The following is an 8,156-nucleotide window of genomic DNA, read 5'->3' as shown; positions in this document are numbered from 1 at the left end:
TGTGCATCCAACTTGCTTGCTCACGAAGACCTAGGGCACTTGAGGAGGCCCATTGTTGGAATATACAAGCCAAGTTCTATAATGAAAAATTCCCACTAGTATATGAAAGTGACAAAACACGAGACTCTCTATCATGAAGATTTTGAAGCACAAGTGTGGGAAAAAGGATAGTAGCATTGCCCCTTTTTTTGGGCCTTCTTTTTTTTCTTTGGCCTTCCTCTTTTTTTTGGGACAATGCTCTATTGAATGATGATCATCACACTTCTATTTATTTACAACTCAATGATTACAATTCGATACTAGAACAAAGTATGACTCTATATCGATGCCTTCGGCCGTGTACCGGGATATGCAATGAATCAAGAGTGACAAGCATGAAAAAATTATGAACGGTGGCTTTGCCACAAATACTATGTCAACTACATGATCACGCTAAGAAATATGACAATGATGAATGTGTCATGATAAACTGGATGGTGGAAAGTTGCGTGGCAATATATCTCGGAATGGCTATGGAAATGCCATAATAGGTAGGTATGGTGGCTGTTTTGAGGAAGATATAAGGAGATTTATGTGTGAAAGAGCGTATCATATCACGGGGTTTGGATGCACCGGCGAAGTTTGCGCCAACTCTCAATGTGAGAATGGGCAATGCACGGTACCGAAGAGGCTAGCAAGGATGGAAGGGTGAGAGTGCGTATAATCCATGGACTCAACATTAGTCATAAAGAACTCACATACTTATTGCAAAAATCTACAAGTCATCAAAAACCTCGGCACTACACGCACGCTCCTAGGGGGATAGATTGGTAGGAAAATACCATCGCTCGTCCCCGACCACCACTCATAAGGAGGACAATCAAATAACACCTCATGTTTCAAATTTGTTACACAACGTTTACCATACGTGCATGCTACGGGACTTGCAAACTTCAACACAAGCACTTCTCAAATTCACAACTACTCAACTAGCATGACTTTAATATTACCATCCTCATATCTCAAAACAATCATCAAGTATCAAACTTCTCTTAGTATTCAACACACTCATAAGAGAATTTTATTATTCTTGAATACCTAGCATATTAGGATTTCAAGCAAATTACCATGCTATTTAAGACTCTCAAAATAATCTAAGTGAAGCATGAGAGTTCATCTATTTCTTCAAAATAAAACTACCACCATGCTCTAAAATATATAAGTGAAGCACTAGAGCAAATGACAAACTACTCCGAAAGATATAAGTGAAAATCAATGAGTAGTCGAATAATTGTGCAACTATGTGAAGACTCTCCCATTCAATAATTTCAGACCTTGATACTTTATTTAAACAGCAAGCAAAACTAAATAAAATGACATCTAAGAATAGCAAACATCATGTGAAGAAGCAAAAACTTAGGATCAACCGATACTAACCGATAGTTTGTTGAAGAAGAAAGGTGGGATGCCAACCGGGGCATCCCCAAGCTTAGACGCTTGAGACTTCTTGAAATATTATCTTGGGGTGCCTTGGGCATCCCCAAGCTTGAGCTTTTGTGTCTCCTTAATTCCTCTCATATCACGGTCTCCCTAAATCTCAAAAGCTTCATCCACACAAAACTCAACAAGGACTCGTGAGATAAGTTAGTATAAACCATTGCAAAAACCTTATCATACTCTACTGTAGAAAATCACTAAAATTATTATTCAACATTGCATACTAAATGCCTCTGCATATTTAATAGTCTTATCCTCAAATAGAATCATTAAAGAAGCAAACATATGCAAACAATGCAAACATAACAGCAATCTGCCTAAACAGGATAGTCTGTAAAGAATGCTGCAACATCCATACTTCCCTAACTCCAAAAATTATGAAAGAAAATTCCCACTGTAGTAAATTTATCAGAGCTTAATATGAAAAAGGTTTCAACATTTTATCACATTCTGACTTTTCTAGGGAATTATATCAATGCCACTTTTATTGGAATAAAAGATGCAAAAAAATTTTCTAAATAACAGCAAGGAAATCCTAACAAAATAAATTGATGCTCCAAGCAAAACACATATCATGTGGCGAATAAAAATATAGCTCCAAGTAAAGTTACCGATGAACGAAGACGAAAGAGGGGATGCCTTCCGGGGCATCCCCAAGCTTAGGCTCTTGGCTATCCTTGAATATTACCTTGGGCTGCCTTGGGCATCCCCAATCTTAGGCTCTTGCCACTCCTTATTCCATAGTCCATCGAGTCCTTACCCAAAACTTGAAAACTTCACAACACAAAACTTAACAGAAAACTCGTAAGCTCCGTTAGTATAAGAAAATAAATCACCACTTCAAGGTACTGTAATGAACTCATTATTTATTTATATTGGTGTTAAACCTACTGTATTCTAACTTCTCTATGGTTTATAAACTATTTTACTAGCCATAGATTCATCAAAATAAGCAAACAACACACGAAAAGCAGAATCTGTCAAAAACAGAACAGTCTGTAGTAATCTGAATCAAACGTATACTTATGGATATAATAAAATTCTAAAATAAATTACTGGACCTGAGGAATTTATCTGTTAATCATCTTCAAAAAGAATTAACTAAATATCGCTCTCCAAACAAAAATGGCAGCAATTCTCGTGAGCGCTAAAGTTTCTGTTTTTTTACAGCATGATCAACAAGACTTTCCCCAAGTCTTCCCAATGGTTCTACTTGGCACAAACACTAATTAAAAGCATAAAACCACATCTAAACAGAGGCTAGATGAATTATTTATTACTAAACAGGAGCAAAAATCAAGGAACAAAAATAAAGTTGGGTTGCCTCCCAACAAGCGCTATCGTTTAACGCCCCTAGCTAGGCATGATGATTTCAACGATGCTCACATAAAAGATAAGAATTGTAACATAAATAGAGCATCATGAAGAATATGACTAGCACATTTAAGTCTAGCCCACTTCCTATGCATAGGGATTTTGTGAGCAAACAACTTATGGGAACAAGAATCAACTTGCATAGGAAGGTAAAACAAGCATAACTTTAAAACTTTAAGCACATAGAGATGAAATTTGATATTATTGCAATTCCTACAAGCATATATTCCTCCCTCATAATAATTTTCAGTAGCATCATGAATGAATTCAACAATATAACCAGCACCTAAAGTATTCTTTTCATGATCTACAAGCATAGAAATTTTACTACTCTCCACACAAGCAAAATTCTTCTCATGAATAATAGTGGGAGCAAACTCAACAAAGTAACTATCATGGGATTGAAAATTGAAATCAAGATGACAAGTTTTATTGTTATGATTATTCTTTAAAGCATACGTGTCATCACAATAATCATCATAGATAGGAGGCATGCTTTCATCATAATAAATTTGCTCATCAAAACTTGGGGGACAAAAAATATCATCTTCATCAAACATAGCTTCCCCAAGCTTGTGGCTTTGCATATCATTAGCATCATAGGTATTCAAGGAATTCATACTAACAACATTGCAATCATGATCATCATTCAAATATTTAGTGCTAAACATTTTATAGATTTCTTCTTCTAGCACTTTGGCACAATTTTCCTTTCCATCATACTCACGAAAGATATTAAAAAGGTGAAGCGTATGAGACACACTCAATTCCATTTTTTATAGTTTTCTTTTATAAACTAAACTAGTGATAAAACAAGAAACTAAAAGACTCGATTGCAAGATCTAAAGATATACCTTCAAGCACTCACCTCCCCGGCAATGGCGCCAGAAAAGAGCTTGATGTCTACTACACAACCTTCTTCTTGTAGACATTGTTGGGCCTCCAAGTGCAGAGGTTTGTAGGACAGTAGAAAATTTCCCTCAAGTGAATGACCTAAGGTTTATCAATCCGTAGGAGTAATAGGATGAAGATGGTCTCTCTCAAACAACCCTGCAACCAAATAACAAAGAGTCTCTTGTGTCCCCAACACACCCAATACAATGGTAAATTGTATAGGTGCACTAGTTCGGCGAAGAGAGGGTGATACAAGTGGTATATGGATAGTAGATAAAGGTATTTGTAATCTGAAATTATAAAAACAGCAAGGTAACTAATGATAAAAGTGAGCGTAAACGGTATTGCAATGCGTGGAAATAAGGCCTAGGGTTCATACTTTCACTAGTGTAAGTCCTCTCAACAATACTAACATAATTGGATCATAAAATTATCCCTCAACATGCAACAAAGAGTCACTCCAAAGTCACTAATAGTGGAGAATGAACGAAGAGATTATGGTAGGGTATGAAACCACCTCAAAGTTATTCTTTCCAATCAATCCGTTGGGCTATTCCTATAAGTGTCACAAACAGCCCTAGAGTTCGTAGTAGAATAACACCTTAAGACACACATCAACCAAAACCCTAATGTCACCTAGATACTCCAATGTCACCTCAAGTATCCGTGGGTATGATTATACGATATGCATCACACAATCTCAGATTCATCTATTCAACCAACACAAAGGACCTCAAAGAGTGCCCCAAAGTTCTACCGGAGAATCACGACAAAAACGTGTGCCAACCCCTATGCATAGGTTCAGGGGCGAAACCCACAAGTTGATCACCAAAACATACATCAAGTGAATCACGTGATATCCCAATATCATCACAGATATGCACGGCAAGACATACATCAAGTGTTCTCAAATCTTTAAAGATTCAATCCGATAAGATTACCTCAAAGGGGAAACTCAATTCATTACAAGAGAGAAGAGGGGGAGGAGAAACATAAGATCCAACTATAATAGCAAAGCTCGCGATACATCAAGATCATGCCAAATCAAGAACACGAGAGAGAGAGAGAGAGAGAGATCAAACACATAGCTACTGGTACATACCCTCAGGCCCGAGGGAGAACTACTCCCTCCTCGTCATGGAGAGCACCGGGATGATGAAGATGGCCACCAGAGAGGAATTGCCCCCTCCGGCAGGGTGCCGGAACGGGTCTAGATTGGCTTTCGGTGGCTACGGAGGCTTCTGGCGGCGGAACTCCCGATCTATTGTGCTCTTGGATGTTTTTAGGGTATATGGAGATATATAGGCGGAAGAAGTACGTCAGGGGGGGGCACGAGGGGCTCACGAGGGTGGAGGGCGCGCCTAGGGGGGTGGGCGCGCCCCCCTGCCTCGTGACCTCTTTGCAGATCCCCCACGTGCACTCCAAGTCTTCTGGGCTTCTTTCCTTCCAAAAATGAGTTCCGTGAAGTTTCAGGTCAATTGGACTCCGTTTGATTTTCCTTTTCTTCGAAACCCTAAAACAGGGTAAAAACAGAAACTGGCACTGGGCTCTGGGTTAATAGGTTAGTCCTAAAAATGATATAAAAGTGTATAATAAAGCCCATAAACATTCAAAACAGTAGATAATATAGCATGGAGCAATCAAAAATTATAGATACGTTGGAGACGTATCAGCGCGCGGTGACTTGGGCCGAGGCCCGTGTACCCTTTCGTCACTTAGAGTATAAATACTCTTCTCCTACCTACGTTTTAGGGTTAGCAAAGGTTTAGCTCATGTATGTGTGAGAGCTTTGCTCATCCACTTGGTTACCTTCTCCACGGAGATTCGAGCCTCCTCCGGAGAAGATCCTGCAAGCGGATTCAAGACCCATTTTAGGGAAGATCTCAAGACCTCCTCACGGGGAAGACCGGCTACCCTTGTATCATCCTTAGTTGTCCGTGGATCATGTATCTTCTCTTATGTACTCGAGGATCTAACACATGTGTGACTTATTCATGTTGGTTTAGTGTTTCCTCTTGTGTTTCCCTTTGTGTTTTCCCTCTTTCCCCCCTCGTGTTCCTTGTGTTCTTCGCGGGATCCGCTCCTTTCATGAAAGATCGGCCCCTAGGGTTCTTACCCTACATCACACGAGGGTGGAGGGCACGCCTACCCACCTGGGCGCGCCCCCTACCTCGTGGGCACCTCGTGCGCTCTCCAGACTCCGTTTTCCTGCATGATACTTCTTTTGGTCGGTAAAAAATCATTATATAATCTCCCGAAGGTTTTGACCACCCTACCAAGAAATCATCCTCTGTTTTTTGTTTCGAGCTATTTCTGTTGCAGGTTTGGAGCAAGATGTCATCTCAGGATTCCCACGGAGAGAGCTATGTCTCACATCTCGTTTGCCGACCCAAAGACCTATGGGGATCTATCTCCTTGTGGTCGAACTACAGATGATGAAGAGGATGCTCATTTGATGAGGAACAATGATTCAAGTTCGGAGGAGGAGGAGGATGTCCCTCTACCTCAATCTGGGGATATGCACGTGAAGTTCAAGAAGTCTAGTCTTCCTAAGAGGGCTAAACTGTCTAACATCCGCTCTATTCCTTCTCATTTTCGGCAGAAAAGCAAAGGGGATTTATGTGACAAAATCCTGAAGCTGGAAACGGAAGTCGATGATTTAAAGGAGGAAATTGCTCTTCTCAAATACAATATGAAAAAGCAGAAGGCACAATTAACTCCATCATCACCACCCCCGAAGAAAGAGACATAATCACATGGGTATGGGCACTCCCCTTGGCAACTGCCAAGCTTGGGGGAGGTGCCCCGGTATCGTACCACCATGACACTCCTATCTTTACCATTTTTCTTAGTTCGATCCTTTTGGTAATATCTTGAGCTAGTAGAATAAAGCTTTAGTATGATTTAGTTGTGAGTTTTGCTTTATGATCATCCTATGTAATCTAGTCCGTGAGCTATATATAATAAAGATTAGTGTTGAGTCAAGGGCTTGATTATTTTGCTATGATCTTGAGAGAATAAAATAAAAGAGAAGAAATAAAAAGAAATAAAGAGATCATATGAATCTTATGGAGAGTAATGAGCTCACATATAAAGAGTATGATGAATAAAAGTTGTTGAGAGTTGACAAACATAGTTTTGGTCATCGTTGCAATTAATAGGAAGTAATAAAGAAAGAGAGGTTTTCACATATAAATATACTATCTTGGACATCTTTTATAATTGTGAGCACTTATTAAAGTATGATATGCTAAAGAGTTGACGTTGGACAAGGAAGACAATGTAATGGGTTATGTTTTCTTACATCTAAGATAAATTATATTGTCATGGATCATCCAACATGTTGAGCTTGCCTTTCCCTCTCTTGCTAGCCAATTTCTTTGCACCAAGTAGAGATACTACTTGTGCTTCCAAATATCCCTAAGCCCTATTTTGCCATGAGAGTCCACCATATCTACCTATGGATTGAGTAAGATCCATCAAGTAAGTTGTCATCGTTGAAAGCTATAAGAATTACCCTCTAAATATGTATGACTTATTAGTGTGGAGAAAATAAGATTTATATGATCTTGTGATGTGGAAGAAATAAAAGCGACAGACTTCATAATAAAGGTCCATATCACAAGTGGCAATATAAAGTGACGTTCTTTTGCATTAAGATTTCGTGCATCCAACCATAAAAGCACATGACAACCTCTGCTTCCCTCTGCGAAGGGCCTATCTTTTATTCTTGTCTTATACTTCATCCAAAGAGTCATGGTGATATTCACCTTTCCTATTTACATTTTACCCTTTGGCAAGCACAATGTGTTGGAAGGATCCTGATATATATGACTAATTGGATGTGGGTTTTCATGAACTATTATTGTTGACATTACCCTTGAGGTAAAACGTTGGGAGGCAAAACTATAAGCCCCTGTCTTTCTCTGTGTCCGATTAAAACTTCATAACCATAAATATCGCGTGAGTGTTAGCAATTATGAAAGACTAAAAGATGGTTGAGTATGTGGACTTGCTGAGAAGCTCTTATATTGACTCTTTCCTATGTTATGATGAATTGCAATTGCTTCAATGATTGAAATTATAGTTTGTTAGTTTTCAATGAAGTTTCTGATTCATACTTGAGTATGTGAATGAATTGTTACTTTAGCATGGGAGATCATATGACAATATATATATATATACTATTCTGTTACTAGTAACAGAATATTATTCTGTTACTACCGTCCCCTATATAGGACCAATGACAAATCCCGAACCGGTATATGTAGGAGTACTATTAGTAAAAAAGGAAAAATGGCAAAAAAAACTTATCTTCTGTCTCCGCCTCCGCAACCACCACTCCCATCCTACCGGCTCCGGCCATCGCCCCCGCTCCCATCTCCCTGGCTCTAGCCACCGCCCTGCTCCCG

Source organism: Triticum dicoccoides, chromosome 7A (assembly GCF_002162155.2).
Source record: "Triticum dicoccoides isolate Atlit2015 ecotype Zavitan chromosome 7A, WEW_v2.0, whole genome shotgun sequence".
Classification (NCBI taxonomy): Eukaryota; Viridiplantae; Streptophyta; class Magnoliopsida; order Poales; family Poaceae; genus Triticum; species Triticum dicoccoides.
The sequence above is the reverse complement of the archived record's forward strand: the minus strand, read 5'-3'. Positions refer to the sequence as shown.